The sequence below is a fragment of the Elephas maximus genome, chromosome 9 (assembly GCF_024166365.1).
Source record: "Elephas maximus indicus isolate mEleMax1 chromosome 9, mEleMax1 primary haplotype, whole genome shotgun sequence".
NCBI lineage: Eukaryota > Metazoa > Chordata > Mammalia > Proboscidea > Elephantidae > Elephas > Elephas maximus.
The window spans coordinates 109510275-109533666 of NC_064827.1; the positions used below are offsets into that span (position 1 = coordinate 109510275).

At 41.6% G+C, this 23392-nt stretch overlaps 1 protein-coding gene across 1 annotated transcript in view; it reads left to right on the forward strand.

Annotated features, from left to right (window-relative positions):
- Positions 1-23392, forward strand: part of LOC126082355 (zinc finger protein 658-like) — a 175732-nt gene that overhangs the window by 24939 nt on the left and 127401 nt on the right.

The following is a 23392-nucleotide window of genomic DNA, read 5'->3' on the forward strand; positions in this document are numbered from 1 at the left end:
CTATGTACTAAAACGAACAGTATCAAAAGGTGTAATATACACATAATTGGAATACTAGGAAGAGAACAAGAATAAAACGGAAGAAAGATTTGAAGTAATGGCTGAGGACATTTTTAAATTAATGACAGACACCAAATCAATGATACAAGAGTCTCGGGGACATGAAGCAGGATAAATGCCAAATAAAACCAAATCTAGGCATATATTCGAACTGCAGAAACCCAGTGACAGAAAATCTTCAAAGAAGCTAAAGGAAAAACACACCTTCCCTATAGAGGAAAAAGGATAAGAATTACAGCCAACTTCTTGTCAGGAATCATGTAGGCAAGAAGAGAGCGGAGTGAAATTAGGTGTTGAAAGACAAAAACCACGAAACCTTAAATTCTCTATCCCCCCCCCAGAAAAAAATCTTTTAAAGGAGAAATAAAGACTTTATTTGACAAATAAACCTGAAAGAATTCATTATGTATAGACCTGTTTTGAGTAAATGTTAAAAGAAGTTCTTTAGGCAAAAAGAGCATGGTATAGGTCAGAAACATGTATCTAAGTAAAGAAAGTGTAAGAGAAGGAATAAATGAAGGTAAAATAAAATGCTTTACTTTTCTTAATCTAAGAGATAACTGATTAAACCAATAATAGTAACAATGTATTGGGTAATTGTAGCATAGAAGTGAAGTGAATTACAGCAGCGTCACAAGGAATGGGATGGAAGACTTAGACATCCTCTGTTGTAAGGTACCAGCACTACACATAAGGTGATACAGTGTTATATGAAGGCGGATTTACATTTGTTAGAAATGTATATTGTGAAATGTGGGGTAATGATTTAAAATTTCCATAAGTATAATTAATGTGCTTAAACAAATAAAAATGAATCATAAAAAGATCAGTTAAAACCAAAGAAGGCAGAAAATGAATGGGAAATGAAGAACAAATGCAATGAGTAGAAAAGAGCTACAAACATGGCAGACATCACTCTGTATAAATCATCACTTTATATCTGAACTGTCTAAGAAATGATACTGTAACTGTTGCACACACAGATTGCCTCAAAGTTCTAAGCAACAACAAGATGCTAGAATGAGGATTCCATCCAGTGGCAATGGCCACTGTAAGGGTGCTGTGTCCATCTAATCTGATCAAGCAGTACTTAGGAGACAGTCACTATGTTGGCAAATTGAAAGCCTTTTTAGTTACCCACAGACAGCCATTAGCATATGACAGCAATAGTTCCACAATGAGCGGTCCCCTGGCTAAAAGCTGTACTGGTGGGGAGGGAAAACTTCTCTACGCATGCCCCCACACTAAACACTGTAGTCAGGAGACCCAAGGAAGAGTTCTACAATGAATTGGTCCCCTTGTCTTCTGGAAACTGCCCCTGTAGAGAGGTGCCTCCACTTGCATTGTAGGTGAGGAACTCTAAGGGCCTTCCTTAATCCAATCCGCCCTGGCTGGGTAGGCTAGCTCTGTGAGATGGAGAGGTCTGCTATGTGTGCACCAACCTGGCGCCAGAGGTACTCTGAAGTCCCTCCCCCCAGCTATTTTTATACGTCAACATCAGTGTCAACTCGTTAAACGGAATGCAATATAGATTTTCCAGGCTGACCACCCGAGGTGGGGGGTATGGTCAGACACTTTGGCACCAGCCTGGAATGGTATCTCTGACTCTGCTGAAAAAGAGCAGGCTCAGAATGGGGGTGCAGTGGTTTGTCCCGAGCCCTAAAGATGCTAACTGGGTGAGAAACAGGGAAGACATACCCACCAGCCATGGCTGCCAGGCTTGTCAGAAGGACTGCCTCCTTACAAACTATTCCATATATTCGGGAAGGTAGAGAAAGCCTAGGTAGGATAAAGAGAGACATGGAAGCTGTAAAATACTAAAATACCAAAATCAGACTTATAGAGATGAAAATACAGTGTCTGATAAGAAAAATGGAAACCCTGGTGGTATAGCGGTCAAGAGCTACGGCTGCTAACCAAAAAGTCGGCAGTTCAAATTCACCAGCAGCTATTTGGAAACTCTATGGGGCAGTTCTCTGTCCTATAGGGTCACTATGAGTCGGAATGAACTCGATGGCAGTGGATGGTGGGATAAGAAAAATACACTGGATGAGTCCACCTCTCAGCTCTTACCTGTTCTCATTAAGCATGGTTAATTTTATAAGCCCACTACCCTCCTTGGATATTGCGGCAGAGGGTGGATAACAACCCAAATGAAAAGGGTGTGTGTACAACACCTGGACACTGTATTTGTAACTACCACAAGCCGGGTTATCAGACATTCCTGTATCATTGACTTCAGCCAGGATCTCCTTCCAGCGGGTAACCAAGTATTTAACAGGTCAAACACAGAAGAGCCAAGTGGGTTCCCTGTCTATAGCCAGTGAACTTGCTTTTGTATCTAAACACGTAAGCCAAACATTTAAGGGCCCAGTCTAGCCAGAGTTCAGGCTGGGTATAATTGTATAAATCTTGGCAACAGTTAACAACATAGGTGGCTCCATTTGGTCCAGGCACTTCCCACAGTCGAATCACCATTACGATACTGGGTTCTGCCTCTTGACAGCGGTGAAGTTGTGAACTGTGACTTTTAGGACCAGAAGTGCCAAAGGATCACTTGATTCAGAGGTGGAGTGGGGTTCTGGATGGCAGATCCAACAGTTTGTGAGATTTCCTGCTGGGCCTTGTCTTGCCAGGCTACTGTCCCGCCTTTGTCAAACTCATAGAATCATGAATGACCCTCCTCAACCCCTACCCCTCAGTTGTCATGGGGAAGGAGCAGCTCCCTCACTATCTAGGGAGAAATGTTTTTTGTTTTTGGTCTATGGCCACCCAGTCTGACGTTTTCTCATTACCGCTGCCTCCCCCTTTTCTCTCCTGTCTGTGGTGTGTACCCACACCTTTTTGCCATTTTCCTCCATAGAGAGTTCAGTGGAAACAACTGAAACACCTCTCAGGTACCCTAAGATATGGCCCATATAAACAGGGGGCCCATAAACAGGCATCTTGAAAACTCCTCAGTGGAGTCTCTTGGCCCAGAAGGCCCTGCACACTAGACTAGGTACTCAAAAAAAGTCAAGACTTTGATGTCTTATTGATGTCATCTTCATCACGTCCCAGGGCCTTCAGTCAAGCATCATTTACCACCTTATTCCATGGGTGCTCAGTCCTGCAAGGCCCTTTGCTATGGGCATCGACATAGGTGACAAACAAGTCAGACCGCTCATCAGCTTGACCCAGGTGTCGACATCCTACACCTGGGAGTGTTTAATTGTCCGAGAGTCTTCTCCAGGCTCCAGACCTCAGAGCCAGTCCATTGGTGGCTGCCCACGAGTCAGTACCAATTAAGTGTAATAAACACTTACTCTGTTAAAGTAAAGCAAGGAGATGTACTGCAGGTTCATTCACAGTGTGGACTGGTGAAAACGTCTAATTTTAAAGAAGAAATGCTTCCAAAATGGTGAAGCTGCAGAGACCTTTTAAGGGATGAGAACAATGGACTTGAGCTGTGCTATTTGGAGTGGACATTACAAACTTAGATTAATACAAGGCAGGTTAGTGGAAATAGCGCTAGGAGGTGGAAGGTTAGAGGACATTTCTGTCTTAGAAACAGCTTGCTCAAGTGAAATTTTTTGTCAGCAGTTGCCTAGGAGACCTAGATAAGCGTCAACATCAAGGTCTTCTTCCTGAGACATTGTTTCAGGAAGGGACTTGATAGCTCCTGCAAAACTATACATAATCAAAGGAAGGCAAGATGGAGTAGGGCCCCAAACTCTAAAGCAGCCATTTTACTTGAGTCAAGCGCTTCAGTTTACTTGCTCTTACTCAGTATAAATGCACGCCGGCCCATCGGAGGTCTGGACCACTGCAAGCCATACCACACAGAGCTCAGTCCATTGGGCGTTGTGCCCACATCCACCATCAGTTACCACAACTCCATTGCCAAGGCTGATGACAGCTGCTGATCTCACATCCCCTGGTTTTAGCACAGCTGAACTGTCTGTGAACCAACGAGTGCCACGTGGCACGTCTTTAAGCTGCAGTCCTCATTGTGCACTGGGGGCTGGCAGGTTATCTGGAGCTGGTTGGCAATACAGCCCCTTGTTTCTGTAGGCAGTTGACTCACCTAGGCCAACGTAAAAACGAAGGAATCTAGTGGGGATCCTCCCTTGTCCCCCCTCTTTTTGGATATGAGCACACATCATGAAGATGTGCAACCCTGTGGCCGTAGAACTGATTTGCTAGGAGGGAGTAGAACTGCCCCATAGGGTTTCCACAGCTATAATCTTTATGGAAGCAGACTGCAACATCTGGTGGGTTCAAATCACCGACCTTTTGGTTTGCAGCCGAGCGCTTTAACCACTACATCACCAGGGCTCCTGGAAGATGTGCAAGCTCGCCCTTAATGACTATATTTCCCCCTGTTTTAGACAGCCAGTATTTTAGTTGCCCATTTTCTCTGGGAATAAAGCCATGGCCTCTAGTCTGAAGAATTATGCAGGATCTTATGTTTTGGCTTCTTTGCAAAACTCTGAGCATCCGCATCCTTAAGCAAAGTTCAGTTCAAAGTAAGTGTAGCCTCCATGTGTACCAGCATCAAGGCCTTCTCCCTGGGGAACGTGCCTGCGTAGTCTCTGGAAAATCTGTCTCCTCTTGGCATGCAGCACAGTTTTTACTGGCCTTTTATGCCTCAGATGAGGCAAGAGGACTATGCCAAGGTTTAGCCCATCTCCGCATCACTGCTCCTCTCCCACCTCTGTTCATCTCATGGACCCACCTGGTCTCCACAAGCAAGTATACATTTGCTTGCAGCCACAGCCAGCTTCCAGTCCTGGAAAAGGGGTTCTTCTCATGGGCACTGCCATGCCATGCCACAGTGGACCCTCTGATTTTCACAGGGCTGTGTCCCACGTAGGCATTCCCTTAATAGGCCAGGTTTTCATCGCCTTTTTTTCCTGACTCTACAGCCAGGCCAGTGGTCGCTGCTCATGAGAAGGGAGGCGGGGGGACCTCAACACAGGCTGGCAAACCATTTGCACTGAATTCGCAAAGGCAAATGGAGTCTTTTCATCTGCAAGTAATAATATTCAAATTTCTTACTCTCAAGTTTAACGGTCTTGTCTGGGTGATGTTCACTTTGACCCAAGCCCCATTCTGTTCTTCACACAGGACTATTGTATTGAAATGAGCAGCCTTTAGCTTTTCCAGCAAATTTTAGTTCCTGAAATCCTTAGCATGTCCAGTCAAATCTGGCCTAAGATGGGCTTGCAAGTCTTCCGGACATTTACATACAATCCAAGCAAGCAAAAGTATCCCCGTTATATACTGTGGGGCAAAGAACCTGGTTTGGCCCTTTGACTCTGGTTTCTGAAAATAACCTGAGGGATCAAGATGCCCTTATCTTCCAAAATAGCCTGACAAGTAGAGGCTACACAGGCCCCACACAAGGTGAAGTAATTTCAGGAAGCCGGGGGGGGGGGGGTGGGGGGAGCTAATGTAGTCGTGCATATTCATCGATTGGATTGATCATAAGGCCCAAGTCATGCATATTCATTGAGGTTCCCAGGGATCTTGGAGCCATCTCTTTGAGGTCTCCTGGATCTGTAAGACACATCTGTCCCCAGGACAGGGAGTGGCATATCCCCAGGGACAGTGGAGGCCACATGCTGGGAACTCTCCCTGACCTTGTCTGATGCGTCTCTATGTTTATATCCTTTCTGGTTATAAGAAATGGGTAACTGTAAGTATAACTAACAGTCTCCATGAATTTTGTGAGCTGTTATAGAGAATGAACCCACATGGGCAATAAGCCAGCAGGGGCTGGCAGTACAGAGTTGGTTTGTGTAGACCCAGCTCTGGGTGGCTGGAGGATAGGGAAAGGCTGTGTGGATAGTTGATGAAGAAGGATAGAGTCCTTCCAGCTTGTGACCTAGTCCCAGGGGAATAGAGAGAGTTATTGCCAAGCAAGTGGCTGGCAATGACGAATGGAAATGTAGGAAGGTGAGGCCTGGATCCACTTTCCAGCTGGGAATTGGAATCATACTGATCCTTGCCAAGCATTAGTGATAAAAGTAGGGTTTGCCTACCTCACCCCTTTTAAAGTAAAGTTTGTAGCAGCATTGTCTTCATTGTACAGTGTTTTTGCTCCTTCCAAAATTCATTTGGAAAACTTTTCTTTCTAAACATTTCACACAAAGCCTGTTTAAACCTTTTAGTTTTCATCCAAACCTCTCTTTTCCCTTACAGTCTAAATCTGAGGGTTTTTTTCTTACAGAGGCCCTTTTTGAGCTCACCCTATCTTTCCCCCAAATCTACAGCTACATAGCCTTTCAGGAGAGAGTAAGAGCCCGAGGTTTCACAGCGGGGCCCACTGGCAACGCGCACAGTGGCCATCCCACTAAAATCCTTTCGAACATCCCCAACACTAGTTGACAGGTGCCAGGCAGGGAGTGCCCACAAGTCCCCTCAGTGGACTCCTGCAGGCATACTTTTGCGGCCCCACATATCTAGAAGCTCAATGCTGCTTCAGTAATCTGACAGGCAATTGAATCTCCACATTGCTGGTGCTCAGCCCCGACCCACACAGCTGACCTGGACAGGTTAGTTAATGCCCTCATTCCAATTATTCCCGTATCTTCCACACAACTCCTCCAAAAATTCTGACCTTTTATCCCCCAGGCTCACATTTCCACCCTGGGACAAAGATTGAGGGGTATCCTCCCTTACTTTTCCAATGTGCCATGTTTTGGCTGTGTCAGAATCCTGTCAACTATATCACATCTGTGATACACTCATAGGTTGTCTCCCTGAAGATCCCAGGATCCTAAATAGGAAGAGGACACCAATCACTAATAGTGACCCCTTCATGAATACTGTATCCATTCCATCAAGACATGAATACAGAATATAGCATATAGAAAGTAGCTTTTCGTATTTACAAAAAGAGCCAGACAGTATACCAGAACAAATGCGCATCCATTTTTGAGCTGGTCCCCCTTAGCTTGAAAAGCCTGTCTGGGTGGAGATGATGATGCTTCTACAAGTTCCACAGTTTGTACTGTAGGTGATCATCTCAAAGGGCCTTCCTTAAACTAATCTTACCTGGCTAGGTAGGCCAGTTAGGTGGGATGGAAAGCTCTGCTACCCATGCACCTGTTACTGGAGAATAGTCTCGGTTCTTCTCTTCGATGTAGGAAAGAATTCAAACACTGCAACAAATGGTGACAAGCAAGCAGAGGTTTAGTAGCAAGCAGAGGGTTAGTAGAGAAAGTACACTTGACTAGGGAGTGTCAAGTGGGCTACTCAGGTAGAGAAAGAATCTGAGTGCCCTGATAGTCATTTTCTTAGGGTTTTATACTCTTTTTCTCTTATCCCTCCCTGTTAACGTTTAAGAGCCAAGTCAGGGACGCCTATAGAAAGTATTTCCTTGGCTTAACGTTTAATTACCAAGCTAGGGACCTTATCAAGTTAGGGACTTATCAAGTTAGAGACCCCTATATGGACCATTTCCTTGGCTTAACGTTTAACTACGTAGGGGTCATCTTATTAAGGAATGTCACCACCCCCTATCTCTTCCTCTATAGGGACTATCTTATTGAGAAATGTCAGTCACCACCCCTTGTCTCTTCCTACTCTGGAGAGCAAGCTCTCCCCCTCCCTCTTACACTCCCACCTGCCACTGTAGATGAGGGACTGTGAAGTCCCCCTTCAGCCATTTTATGTCTACTTAATTTGCTACATGGAGCGCAATGTAGGTTTTCCAACTTTACCACCCAAGGAGGCGGTATGGTCAGACACCTTGGCACCAGCCTAGAGTAGTATCTCTTTAACTCAGCTGAAAAACATCAGTCTAGTGGGGAGGGGCGGTGATTAGTTCCTAGCTCTAAAGAGGCTAGCAGGGGGAAGAACAAGAAAGACATGGCCACCAGCTTTGTCTGAAGGACTGCCTCCTTACAAATATATGCTGTATATTCAAGAAGGTAAAGGAAAGCATAAGTACGACAGACATCTTAAAAAAAAAAAAACTATTGCCATTGAGTTGATTCCGACTCATAGCAACCCCATAGGAGAAAGTAAAACTGCACGAATGGTTTTCAAGGCTGTCAATCTGTATGGAAGCAGACTGCCACACCTGGGGGTTTCAAACCACTGACCTTTTGGTTAGCAGCTGAGGACTTAACTACTGCACTACCAGGGCTCCTAAAAGAGAGACATGGAAGCTATAAAATATTAAAATACCAAAATGAAACTCCTAGAGTTGAAAATATAGTATATGATGTGAAAAACATACTGAATGAGAGTAACAGCAGATAAAACACCGCTAAAGAAAACACCAACTTTATATGGAAAAGAAAGAGTACCTGAATAGCCAAAGCAAAATCAGAGAAGAAGAACAGAGTATGAGGCCTCACACTCCCCAACCTCAAAACATACTCTACAGCTACAGTAATCAAAACTGCCTGGAACTAGTTCAGTGATAAATACATAGACCAGGGAGTAGAATTGAGAACGAAGAAATAAATCCATCCATCTGTAGACAACTGATTTTTGACAAGGGGTCAAAGGCTATTCAATGGGGAAGGACGATCTCTTTAACAAACAGTGCTGACAAAATTTAATATCCACATGCACGAAAATGAAACAGGACCTATACCTAACATCATATATAAAAACTAACTCAAAGTATATTAAGGACCTAAATGTTAAAGCCAAAATCATGAAGTTCTTGGAAGAAAATATAGGGTCAAAACTATTGGACTTTGTTTTGTTTTTTTTTAATGAAAGATTATCAAATAAAACTACAAATGAAAGAACAGCAGGAGACAAAATAGATAACTCGGACCTCATAAAAATTAAATACTTATGCTCTTCAAAAGATTTTATCCAAAGAACTAAAAGACAACGTACAGACTGGTAAAAAAAATCTTTGGGAATGATATATCTTTTAAGGGTCTAATCTGTAAAATATATAGAAAACTTCAACTCAACAACAAAAAGAGAAACAACCCAGTTAAAAAATGGGCAGAAACATGAATAGACACTTCACCAAAGAAGACATTTAAGCAGCCAACAAACACATGAAGAGATATTCATGATCTTCAGCCATTAACCAAAAACTCAAACCCACTGTCATTGAGTCAATTCTGACTAACAGTGACCCTAAAGGACAGAGTAGAACTGCCCCATAGGATTACCAAGGCATTAATCTTTATGGAAGCAGACCCACATCTTTTTTCTGCAAAGTGGCTGGTAAGTTTGAACTGCCAGCATTTCAGTTAGCATCTGAGCACTTAACCACTGCGCCACCAGGCATCCTCTGTAACCATTGAAACGCAAACCAACCTGTTGTTGTCTAGTTGATTCCAACTCATAGCAACCGTATAGGACAGAGTGGAACTTCCCCATAGGGTTTCTCAGGAATGGCTGGTGGATTTGAACTGCCAACCTTTTGGTTAGCAGCAGAGCTCTTAACCACTGTGCCACCAGGGCTCACTTTAACCCTTAGAGAGAGATGCAAATCAAAATGACAATGAGGTATCATCTCACCCTTGCCAAAATGGCACTGATCAAAAAGAACACAACAAATGCTGGAGAAGATGTGGGGAGATTGACACCCTTATCCACTGCTAGTAGGACTGTAAAATGCTATAACTAATGTGGAAAACAGTGTGGAAGTGTTATGGATTTAATTGTGTACCCTCAAAATGTGTGTCAACTTGGCTAGGCCATGATCCCTAGTATTGTGTGATTGCCCACCACTTTGTCATCTGATGTGATTTTTCTATGGGTTGTAAACCCTACCTCTTTGATGTTAATGAGGCAGGATTAGAGGCAGTTATATTAATGTGGCAGGACTCAAAGCGACCCTAAGTACAAAACACTGCCCAGTCCTGTGCCATACTCACAATCATTGCTATGTTTGAGCCCATTGTTGCAGTCAGTGTCAATCCATCTCATTGAGGGTTTTCCTCTTTCTTGTTGACCCTCTACTTTACCAAGTATGATGTCCTTCTCCAGGAATGGTCCTTCCTAATAACATGACCAAAGTGTGTGAGATGAAGTCTTGCCATCCTTGCTTCTAAGGAGCACTCTGGCTGTAGTTTTTCCAAGACAGATATGTCTGTTCTTCTGGCAGTTCTTGGTATATTCAATATTCTTTGCCAATACCATAATTCAAAGGCATCAATTCTTGTTAGGTCTTTCTTATTCACTGTCCAGCTTTTGCATGCCTGTGAGGTGACTGAAAATGCCATGGCTTGAGTCAGGCACACTGTAGTCCTCAAAGTGACATCATGTATATTTTGGTGATGGGAAAGGTAGCACCAAATGTGGGTGAAGAGAACACAGCTTGTCCAAGATGAATGATGTTACTAAAAAGTACACAAGAGAAAAGGATGTTTTTGATAAAGGATATGGCTTATGTAATGTTGCAACAACATGAACAACAACAACAACAAAATTTTTGTGTATTTACATATGTATGTATGTATATATGCATATATGAGTATGGGTATGTATGTGTGTGTACATATGTGTGCACATATAGGTGTATCTATATGTGCACATATATGCACATTGGTGAAAAACAAGGCTGCAGGAATTGACAGGATACCAAATGGGATGTTTCAAAAAACAGATGCAAAGCTGGAAACACTCTCTCGTCTGTGCCAAGGGCTTTGGAAGACAGCAACCTGGCCAACAAACTGGAAGAGATCCATATTTGTGCCCATTCCAAATAAAAGTGATCCAAAGGAATGCAGAAATTACCAAACAATATCATTAGTATCACACGCAAGTAAAATTTTGCGGAAGATAATTTAAAAACGGTTACAGCAGTACGTCCACAGGAAACCACCAGAAATTCAAGCTGGATTCAGAAGAGGATGTTGAACAAGGATATTGTTGCTGATGTCAGATGGATCTTGGTTGAATGCAGAGAATACCAGAAAGATGTTTACCTGTGTTTTGTTGACTGTGCAAAGACATTCGACTGTATGGATCATAACAAATTATGGATAACATTGCGAATAATGGGAATCCTCGAACACTTAATTGTTGTCATGCGGAACCTATGCATAGACTAAAAGGCAGTTGTTTGAACAGAACAAGGGTCTACTGCAGGGTTTTAAATCAGAGAAGGTGTGCATCAGGGTTATATTCTTTCACCATACTTATTCGATCTGTACTTTATCCAAAAGAAGATAAGAAATAACAAAAAGTAAAATTAGACTCAAATCTAACCACATCAATAATCACATTAAATTTAGATGGTTTATATACCACAATTAAAAGTCACAGATTGTCAGATGGTAAAAAAGCAAGACTAAAGGTATGCTGCTTACAAGACGTACACTTTATATATAAAGAAACAAATAGGTTAAAAGGAAAAAAATGGAAAAAGATATTCCATGCTAACAAAAAAATTAAAAAAAAAAAAAATTGCCATGGATATATGTATTAACATCAAAGTGGATTTCAGACCAAAGCATGTAACTAGGGAAAAAGATCATCGTATCATACTCTGGACCATGAAATAAGTCAGAAGAAATGAATTATCTAATTAAAATGAATTAAATAACTTAGATAATTAATTTGCTTAATTTAGTTAATTAAAACTGTTCAAGTGATACAAGATTTGTCCTCTGACAACAACTGAATTACTTTAGAAAGCAATAACACAAAGAGCTCAAGAATATCCACAAAAATTTGGATATGAAATTATATACTACTAAATAACTCATGGACTAAAGAAGAAATTAACCAGGAAATTAGAAATTAGTTGAAAATAAATAAAAATGGAAACACAGTATATCAAAACGTGTGCAATGCTGCCAAAACAGTACTAACTGGGAAAATTGAAGCAATTTACACATATAGTAAAGAAAGAAAAAAGGTCTCAAATTCATGAGAAACTTATACTAGAGAAAGAAGAACAAATGAAACCCAAGGTAAACATACAAAAATTATAAGGGCAGAAATTAAGGAAATAGAGCATTTGAAAACAATACGGAAAAATCATTGGAACCAAATTATGGTTCTTCCAGAAAAATTAGTAACATTGATAAACCTCTAGCAAGATTAATCAGAAATTAAAGACTAGGAAAAAAAATAAAAAGCCAATATCAGGAATGAGGGAGGTGAAGCAATTACAGATTTTACACATGTTAAAAGGACAACAAGGACTGTTGTAACAATGACATCCTATCAACAATGGCCTTGGGAACAATATCCTTAGCAACCGTGACTTAGGAACAACGAATGTCCTTAGTAAAACTGGCACTTAGAAAAAAAGGTCCTACCAACAACATGCTTAACTTCAATACCCTTAGCAACAATACTCTTATTCACAATAACCCTATACAAGACCACCCTTAAAAACTAAAAAAACTAAGAAAAAATGTCCTTAGCAACAGTGACTTTAGTGACAACGCACCACATAACCGTGACCCTTTGCAAAATTTAACTCAGAATAAAAGACTTTAGAAACAGAGCTGTGAGCAACAGCAACTTTAACAACAATGTCATAGCAACAAAACTCACCCAAAATTGCCTTTAACCAAAAGATCTTCAGCAACAATGTCCCTAAAAACACCCTTAGTAATAACATCCTTATCATCCACGTCATTAGCAACAACACACTCACAAAAACACCCTAGCAACAATGCCCTTAAGAACAACGGAACTTAAGAACAACTTTCTTAGCATCAGTGCCCTTGGTAACAGTGAACTTAGGAAAATTGGCCTTTAGAAACAACGGCTATAGTAACAACATTTGTAGTGACACCCTTAGTATCATTTCCTTTAGCAACCCTGTCCACAACACGCTTAACTTCTCAGTAATGACCTTACTAACAGTGGCCCATAGCAAAACACCCTTAGCAACAATGTTGTTAGTAAGACTATCTTAGGAAGAATCCCATTAGCAAGAATGCCCTTAACAGCAAAACCTGTAACTGCAATGCTCTTTTCAGAGATGTCCTTAACAAAATTGGCCCTTTGAAATAATGGCCTTATCAACAATGCTCTTAGTAATGATACCCTTAGTAATAGTGGCTCTGTGCAAAAAGAACTTTAGCAACAACACCCTTAGCAACAATGCCAATGGCAGCTGTGGGACAAACATGTCTGTTTGGCCTGTTGTCTCTGGTTTTTGAAAATAACCTAAGCAATTAAGGTACATTTTTTCTTTCTAAAACAGCCAGGCAACACTTGCAAGTAAGTTGGGAGGTCCCAACCCATCACCTTGGCAACAAGCCTCAGGAAAGGAGCATGATGCGGCCTCCACTGACCCCCACCCTCTGAGGCTGATTTGCCTGTGTAGATGGCCACCTTGGATTTGAGGTATAAAAATGGCTGGTGCTATGGTGCTAGGTTGAAGTACATGTAGCATAGTGTCCAGCCCAGCTAACTAGGTCCACCTGTTCCTGGGGTACCAACAGAAGGTAGACCCTCCCCCCTTTTTGAGTCCCTCACCCATGCCACAAAGTGCAGTACACATGGAAGTGTTATCTCTAGCTGTACATCCTTCCTGAGTTGGGGGAATGCTCAAAAATGGATCTGCATTTGTTCTGGTGTTCTGTCTGCTTCTGTTGTAAGTAATAAAAGCTCCTTTCCATGTGCTAATGCTCTGGGAGTGTCTGATGTGTTCATGCTCTGATTGGATGTGATACCCATGGACTAATCATTATTAGCAATTGATACCCTTTTTCTAACGGTCTTCTGGCTATCTAGAAATTGGATACAAACTGTGAGTGTCTTGCATCAACAATGCTCTAAACAATCACGGCCTTTAATAGCACAATTAGAATAAATGCCATTAGCATCCTCCACTTAGCAAACTGCATCTTTATCTACAATATTTTCAAGAACAATGCCCTCAGCAACAAAGTCCATTGCAACAATGCCCCTGGAGAGCACCACCAGCAACAATAGCCTTAGTAACAATGGTACTTCGAAATCGTGTCCTTGACAGCAACAATTAGTATCAATTCCTTTAGTAGCAATACCATGTAGCAACCATGGCCCTTACAAAAACACCCTTAGCCACAAGGCGCTAACTACCATTGCCCTTGGCAACAAGGCACATAGTAACAACATCATGAACAACATCTTTAGCAACAGAGTCCTTATAAATTGCACCCTTAACAAAACCTTTTATGACAATGCCATTAGCAACAATGTTAATTGGCAACAACCCCCTTAGCAAAAATGTCCTTAAGAACAATGCTTTTAACTTCAGTGCCCTTTGCGAGAATTCCCTTTGCAACAATATCCTTCGCAATAATGTTGTTAGCAGCTATGGCCTTAGCAACAATGCCCTTAGTAATTCTGTCCTGTATAACCACAGCTCTTAGCAGCAAGTAACATAGAAGAACTCCCTTACAAGAGGACACCAAGTGTCAGCATACTTAGAAACAGAGCTATTAGCAACATCCACATAGCAAAAAAGCCCTTTAAAAAATTGCCCCTAGCAACAATGGTGCTCAGCAAACACCCTTTCCAACAATGCTCTTAACATCTATAACCTTAGCAACAACACACTTATTTACAGAACCCTTAGCAAACATGCCCCCTATCAACAATGCTCTTCACAGTAAAAAGCATCCTAGAGAAGGTGCCCTTAGCAAAACCAATAACCAATAACATTACCCTTAGCAACTTTATTCTTAGAAATATATTTACCACAAATAGCTTCCCCCATGTGTTTGTCAGTTTGTCATACTGTGGGGGCTTGCGTGTTGCTGTGATCCTGGAAGCTATGCCTCCAGTATTCAGATACCAGCAGGGTCACCCATGGAGGACAAGTTTCAGCTGAGCTTCCAGACTAAGACAGACTAGGAAGAAGGATCCGGCAGTCTACTTCTGAAAAGTATTAGCAAGTGAAACCTTATGAATAGCAGCAGAACGCTGTCTGATATGGTGCTGGAAGATGAGCCCCCCCAGGTTGGAAGGCATTCAAAAAATGACTGGGGAAGAGCTACCTCCTCAAAGTAAAGTCGACCTTAATGATGTAGATGGAGTAAAGCTTTCGGGACCATCACTTGCTGATGTGGCACGACTCAAAATGAGAAGAAACAGCTGCAAACATCCATTAATAATTGGAACCTGGAATGTACAAACTATGAATCTAGGAAAATTAGAAATCATCAGAAATGAAATGGAGCGCATAAACGTCGATACCCTAGGCATTAGTGAGCTGAAATGGACTGGTATTGACCGTTTTGAATCAGTCAATCATATAGTCTACTATGCTGGGAATGACAACTTGAAGAGGAATGGTGTTGCGTTCATTATCAAAAACATTTCAAGATCTATTCTGAAGTACAATGCTGTCAGTGGTAGGATAATATCCATATGCCTACAAGGAAGACCAGTTAATACGACTATTATTCAAATATACGCACCAACACTAGGGCCAAAGATGAAAAATAGAAGATTTTTATCAGCTACTGCAGTCTGAAATTGATCGAACATGCAATCAAGATGCATTGATAATTACTGGTGATTTGAATACGAAAGTTGGAAACAAAGAGGAAGGAACAGTAGTTGGAAAATATGGCCTTGGTAATAGAAACAATGCTGGAAATCGAATGATAGAATTTTGCAAGACCAACGACTTCTTCATTGCAAATACCTTCTTCCACCAATATAAACGACGACTATACACATGGACCTCGCCAGATGGAGCACGCAGAAATCAAATTGACTACATCTGTGGAAAGAGATGATGGAAAAGCTCAATATCATCAGTCAGAACAAGGCCAGGGTCCGACTGTGGAACAGACCATCAATTGCTCATATGCAAGTTCAAGCTGAAATTGAAGAAAATCAGAGCAAGTCCAAGAGAGCCAAAATATGACCTTGAGTATATCCCACCTGAATTTAGAGACCGTCTGAAGTATAGATTTGACGCATTGAACACTGGTGACTAAAGACCGGAAGAGTTGTGGAATGACATCCAGGACATCATCCATGAAGAAAGCAAGAGGTCATTGAAAAGACATGAAAGAAAGAAAAGACCAAGATGGATGTCAGAGGAGACTCTGAAACTTGCTCTCAAACGTCGAGCAGCTAAAGCAAAAGGAAGAATTGATGAAGTAAAAGAACTGATCAGAAGAGTTCAAAGGGCTGCTTGAGAAGACAAAGTAAAGTATTATAATGACATGTGCAAAGAGCTGGAAATGAAAAACCAAAAGGGAAGAACATGCTCAGTGTTTCTCAAGCTGAAAGAACTGATGTAAAAATTCAAGTCTCGAATTGCAATAATGAAGGATTCTATGGGGAAAATATTAAATGATGCAGGAAGCATCAAACGAAGATGGAAGGAATACGCAGAATCATTATACCAAAAAGAATTAGTCGATGTTCAACCATTTCAAGAGATGGCATATGATCAGGAACCGATGGTACTGAAGGAAGAAGTCCAAGCTGCTCTGAAGGCATTGGCGAAAAACAACGCTCTGGGAATTGATGGAATATCAATGCAGATGTTTCAACAAACGGATGCAGCACTGGAGGTGCTCACTTGTCTATGCCAAGAAATATGGAAGACAGCTTCCTGGCCAGCTGACTGGAAGAGATCCATATTTATGCCTATTCCCAAGAATGGTGATCCAACCGAATGTGGAAGTTATAGAACAATATCATTAATATCACACGCAAGCAAAATTTTGCTGAAGATCATTCAAAAACAGGGGCAGCAGTATATCGACAGGGAACTGCCAGAAATTCAGGCTGGTTTCAGAAGAGGATGTGGAACCAGGATATCACTGCTGATGTCAGATGGATCCTGGCTGAAAGCAGAGAATACCAGAAGGATGTTTACCTGTGTTTTATTGACTATGCAAAGGCATTCAACTCTGTGGATCATAACAAATTATGGATAACATTGTGAAGAATGGGAATTCCAGAACACTTAATTGTGCTTGTGAGGAACCTTTACATAGATCAAGAGGCAGTTGCTCGGACGGAACAAGGGGATACTGATTGGTTTAAAGTCAGGAAAGGTGTGCACCAGGGTTGTATTCTTTCACCATACCTATTCAATCTGTATGCTGAGCAAATAATCCAAGAACCCGGACTATATGAAGAAGAATGGGGCATCAGGATTGGAGGAAGACCCATCAACAACCTGCGTTATGAACATGACACAACCTTGCTTGCTGAAAGTGAAGAGGGCTTGAAGCACTTACTAATGAAGATCAAAGACCACAGCCTTCCGTATGGATTGCACCTCAACATAAAGAAAACAAAAATCCTCACAACTGGACCAATGAGCAACATCATGATAAACAGAGAAAAGATTGAAGTTGTGAAGGATTTCATTTTACTTGGATCCACAATCAACAACCATGCAAGCAGCAGTCAAGAAATCCAAAGACCCATTGCACTGGGTAAATCTGCTGCAAAAGACCTCTTTAAAGTGTTGAAGAGCAAAGATGTCACCTTGAAGACTGAGGTGCACCTGACCCAAGCCATGGTGTTTTCAATCGCATCATGTGCATGTGAAAGCTGGACAATGAATAAGAAAGACCAAAGAACTGACGCCTTTGAATTGTGGTGTTGGTGAAGAATATTGAATATACCATGGACTGCCAAAAGAACGAACAAATCTGTCTTGGAAGAAGTGCGGCCAGAATTCTCCTTAGAGGCAAGGATGGCAAGACTGAGTCTTACATACTTTGGACATGTTGTCAGGAGGGATCAGTCCCTGGAGAAGGACATCATGCTTGGCAGAGTACAGGGTCAGTGGAAAAGAGGAAGACCCTCAACGAGGTGGATTGACACAGTGGCTACAACAATGGGCTCAAGCATAACAATCATTGTGAGGATGGCCCATGCAGGACCAGGCAGTGAACCGAAACAACAGCACCTAACAACAACAACACAAATGGGTTTAACATCAATGCTTTTAACCAACAAAAACAATGCCCTTAGCAGGAAAATCTTTAAGATCAACGTTACCAGCAATAATTTAGTTATCGACAAAACCCAAGTCTGAGGGAGGGAATAAATCCTCTTGCAGTAAAAAATTTGATCTTTCTTCCTGGTTCTTTCTACCCTTACCAATGTGCGAGGCTGATTAGGATGGGCAAGACAAACCAAAAGGAACCACTCTCGGAGTCTGACCTCAGGAGGCATGATGTAATCTCAGTAACACCTCATTTATAAGCAATGAGGCATAAGGCAGGAACAAAAGATGAGAACAATAAAAAGGCTCAGAGGACTGAGACTAAGGAGCTTCCTGGTTGGTGAGAGCAAACCCCTGCCCCTGGGAGGTTTAAAACAACCCCTGGGGGCATACAAGCTTCACACTGTGACCCCTCCCAAACCTTGCAGTGTGTGTTTGTATACTTTTCTTGCTGAATTAAAGCTAGCCCTTTCAGTATACATTCTATGAGTCATTTCAATGAATTGTCAAACCTAAAGGAGCTTGCAGCTGTGCCTGCTGAATGGAGAAGTGAAAAAGGGGCTGGCTGAGCTGAAGGGGGTCTCCTAACCTAGCCCTAGATGAATGGGGGAGGGGGGAGAGAGGAGAGAATAGATGACCAGTATTTTTTTTTTTTATCAGAACTAGATGCCTGGCATAGTTGAAATATTGGTGTTACACTGACCAACGTCTTTAGCAACAATGGACAATGCCCTTAGCAAGAGTGCCCTTAAAAACACTCCAGTAAACAACACTTGTAGTAAGTACAGCCTTTAACAACAAACCTTTTATCACTGCCATTAGCAATGACCTTATCATAATATCACTGCCAGGAACACCCTTAATAACAATTCCGCTTAGCAACAACACACTTAGCAACTACATCCTTAGCAACAGGGCACTTAGCTATAGCAGCCTTCAAAAAAGCACCTATGGCAAAAACACATGTGGGAACAATGAATGCACTTAGCTGTAATGGCTCTTACAGTGTTGTAAGCAACATTACACTTACAAACAATACCCATAGCAACACCTTTAGCAACAGCATGCTAGTAACAAAGCTCTTAGCAACAAAGACCCTAAACTTCAACAGTCTTGGAAACAATGACCTTAGTAACTGTGGTCCCTTGCAACAATCCATTAGCATCAACGCCTCTAACAACTACACTCCTACCAGCAGTGCCCTCAGCAACAGCTCCCTTAGAAACAGTACTCTAGACAACAGTCCTTTAGCAAAAGTGCCCATAGCAGCAATGCCATTAGTAACAATGGCCCTTAGCAAAAATTTCATTATGAACAGTACCCTTAGAAACAATGCCTTTAACAAGAGTACCCTTAATAAATTCTGTAGCAAGAACTTCCTTAAAATTGATCTAAGCGACAAGGGCCATCAGCAACAACGTACTAACAGCTCCTTCAACGACTATACAAACTGCTAGAAACAATTGTGCTTAGCAAGAACACACATTGAAACCATGTTGTTGGCAAATATGCTTTTATCAAGAACAAATTTAACATTTTTACAAAGTTAACATTTTTAGCACCAATGAGCTTAGCAACAATGATCCTTAGCAACATCATTCATAGCATGACATCCTTAATATCAATGCACTTAGCAACAACAGCTCTTAGCACCAGTATCCTTAGTAACAACCAACAGCATCCTTTAGTGATGGAGCCCTTAGCCACAATGCCCTTAGAAATAATGCCTTGGCATCAATGCACTTATCAACAGTGACCTTACCATCAATACCTTCAGCAACAACATCCCTAACAAAAATAGCCCTTAAAACACCAAACATCAATGCCCTTAACAAAAGCACTCTTATAAACATCATCCTTAGAAACAGTGCCCTCAGTAAAAGCAGCCATAACAACATTGCTCTTTGCAACAACACCCTTAGAAAGATGCTCTTTCCAAATTGGCTGTTAGAAACAATGGCTATAGCAACATCACCCTAACAACAGTGCCATTAGCAACAATACTCTTAGCATCAATACCATTAGCAACAATTTCCTTTATACCCTGAGCCAAAATGAAGTGTAGCCATAATGGCCCTTAGGAACAGTTCCCCTAGCAACAATGGCCTAAACAAGAGTCTCTTATCAACCATCCCCTTAGTAATAACCCCTTACCAAAAATGGTCTTAAGAACAACTCCATTAGCAACAGTCCCACTAGAAAAAGCACTCGGCATCAATGCCCTTAGCAAAAATAACCTTAAGCAACAACTCCCCTAATGCACAATGCCCTTAAAGTTGAAGGCCCTCAGTAACCATCCTTTTGGCAACAACATCTTTAGCAACAATGTCCTTATTAACAATGCTGTTAACATCAACAATCTTCACAACAAAGCACTTAGCAACAGTGGCCCTTAACACAAATCTCTTAGCAAAAAACACCAATAAAAATGCCCTTCACAACAAAGACCAATATCAACAATGGCCCTTACCAACAAAGCCGTTAGCAGCAGCACCCTCAGCATTATTGCCTTTAACAAAAGCACCCTTAGAAAAAATGACACTCTTCATGAAGTCCCATAACAAAAAAGCCTTTAGCAAAAGTGGGTGGGGCCAATCTGTAGAGTAGTCAGACACTTCCAGTGATCCCTCTTACAACAAAGACCCCAAAACAAGTGAAGCAATTATTTATATGACAAGGTAGGAGCACTGAACATCAAAGGCAAAGTTAGGAAATTGGACTGAGCAGTAGACGGAGGGAGAGACAGTTCAGAAGCGGCAAGAAGTTGTCAGACCTCACTCAGTGGGAAGTGGCACCTCTCAGGCACGATCCCCTGGCACAACTGTGGCAGAACTGGTGGCTTTCGGGATGCGGGTTCCTCAGGGAGAGACAGGGAGCCACACAGTCTACTCATACCTCCGGAATCAGAAAACAGTGCTCTCAGCAAAACCTAAGTATTGCATCTAATTTACCACGTCCCCAGCCCCCAAGCCAGCTTCAGTAGCTGTTGATTTCCCTGGGCTTGAGATAGGTCCTCCTGCTGTGCATCCTGAGCCATTCTCCTGGCTTTGGAGAAGGAATAAATTAACAATTGGGGGAAAAGATAATCTGTCGGCTCCCCTAAGCTGGGAACTCAAGGTAGAAGCGGTTCCTGTCCAGGCATAGATGGCCCATGGTTTGAATACCTTTCATTCCTGCATGGACCTGTATGGGCCCATTTCAGGAGCTTAGGCAATTTTTGGCAGACTGTAATGTGGTATGTGCTGGAGATCTGACCTCAACTGTTTCAGCTGTGTGATGGAGAAGCAGGTTTCTGATATATGACACCACTTTGCCTATTAAACAGGGTCCTCACCTACCCACATCAGGGGCCTGGTGGCTCTACCCACGGCACCTAGCCACCTGTGGCAGGGGTCCAAGGATAAGTGGTGCCTCCCAGTCCTTACAACAAAAAGCACTGGGTTCCCATGGTCCAGCTGCAGAACCCACCCACCTGTGAACTCTAGGGAACAGGGATGCACTTTCCTCACAGACACTCTGGGAATGGTTGTCAGTCCCCTGCCTTGCTCAGACCATGACCCCTGCTGTAACCAGATACCTGTGCCTACACCAGTCACCCCTGTCCCTCTAAGACTGCAGGACAGAGCCTGCACCACACACGTGGTGACCATCTACCTGGATACCTGAGCTGAATCCATACAAGAAAAGTAAATGGACTCATGGACTCCTAGGCTTGTATACCTGGTAAGAGCTATAGGCATCTAGTGACAGGATGTTACAGCTTCAAAGGTGCAAATAATAAAGCTAGCTCACTCAAGCAGCCTATTTGGGTATATTAAAACAAAATGAAACAAGAAGGTAGGATACACTAAGCAAATGTAAAATAAATTAATACAATAATTTATAGATGGCTCGAAGACAACAGTCAATATCAAATCACATGAAGAAGTAGACCATGATCACTTCAACAAGCTCTCAAAACAAAGAATCAAGGAATATTCCAGATGAAGATGTATTCCTGGAATTACCAGAGGTAGAATACAAAAGATTAATATACAAAACTCTTCAAGACATCAAGGAGATAAGACAAAGCACAGAACAAGCCAAGGAACACACAGATAAAGAAGTCGAGGAAATTAAAAGGTTATTCAAAAGCATAATGAAAAATTTAATAGGCTGCAAGAATCCATAGAGAGACAGCAATCAGAAATTCAGAAGATTAACAATAAAATTGCAGAATTAGACAACTCAATAGAAAGAGGAGCAGAATTGAGGAACTGGAAGTCAGAATTAGTGAGGCGGAAGATAAAACACTTGGCACCAATATATTCGAAGAGAAATCAAATAAAAGAATTTAAAAAAATGAAGAAACCCTAAGAATCATGTGGGACACTATCAAGAGAAATAACCTATGAGTCATTGGAGTACGAGAACAGGGAGGGGTAGCAGAAAATACAGAGAGAGTTGCTGAAGATTTGTTGGCAGAAAATTTCCTGATATTGTGAAAGATGAAAAGATATCTATCCAAGATGCTCATCGAACCCCACATAAGGTAGATTCCAAAAGGAAGTCACCAAGGTATATTATAATCAAATTTGCCAACACTAAAGATGAAGAGAGAATTTTAAGAGCTGCTAGAGATAGATGAAAAGTCACCTACAAAGAAAAGTCAGTAAGAACAAGCTCAGACTACTCAGCAGAAACCATGCAGGCAAGAAGTCAATGGGATGACATGTGTAAAGCATTGAATAAAATTGCTAGCCAAGAATCATATATTCAGCAAAATTGTCTCTCAAATATAAAGGCGAAATGAGGACATTTCCAGGTAAACAGAAGTTTAGGGAATTTGCAAAAACAAAACCCAAACTACAAGGGAGTTCTCTGGTTGGAAAATCCATAACATCAGCTATCAACCCAAGACTAGAACACAGGACAAAGCAACCAGATGTCAACCCAGATATGAAAACCACAACAATAAATCAAGATAAAAGAAAATGCTCAAAATAGGGAAGTAGCGATGTCATTATGTAAAAGATGACAACATTAAAACAATAGAGAGGGACTAAAAACTGTTGTCATAGGTCTTTCATAGGGAGAGGAAGTCAAGGCAATAGAAAGAAATAAAAGTTAGGTTTCAACTTAGAAAAATAGGGGTAAATATTAAGGTAACCGCAAAGGACAATAACAATCCTACACATCAAAATAAAATACAAGAAAAACATAAGGACTCAGCAAAAACAGAATCAACAAAAACGAATAAGAGGAAAAGACAATACATAAACTACTCAGCACAAAAAAGTAAGTGGAATAAAGAACTGTCAACAACACACACAAAAAAGACATCAGAACAACAGCAGTAAACTCATACCTATCCATAATTATGCTGACTGTAAATGGACTAAATGCACCAATAAAGAGGCAGACTGTGGCAGAATGGATTAAAAAAAAAAAAAAAAAACCACAATCCATCTATATGCTCCCTACAAAAGACACCTTAGACTT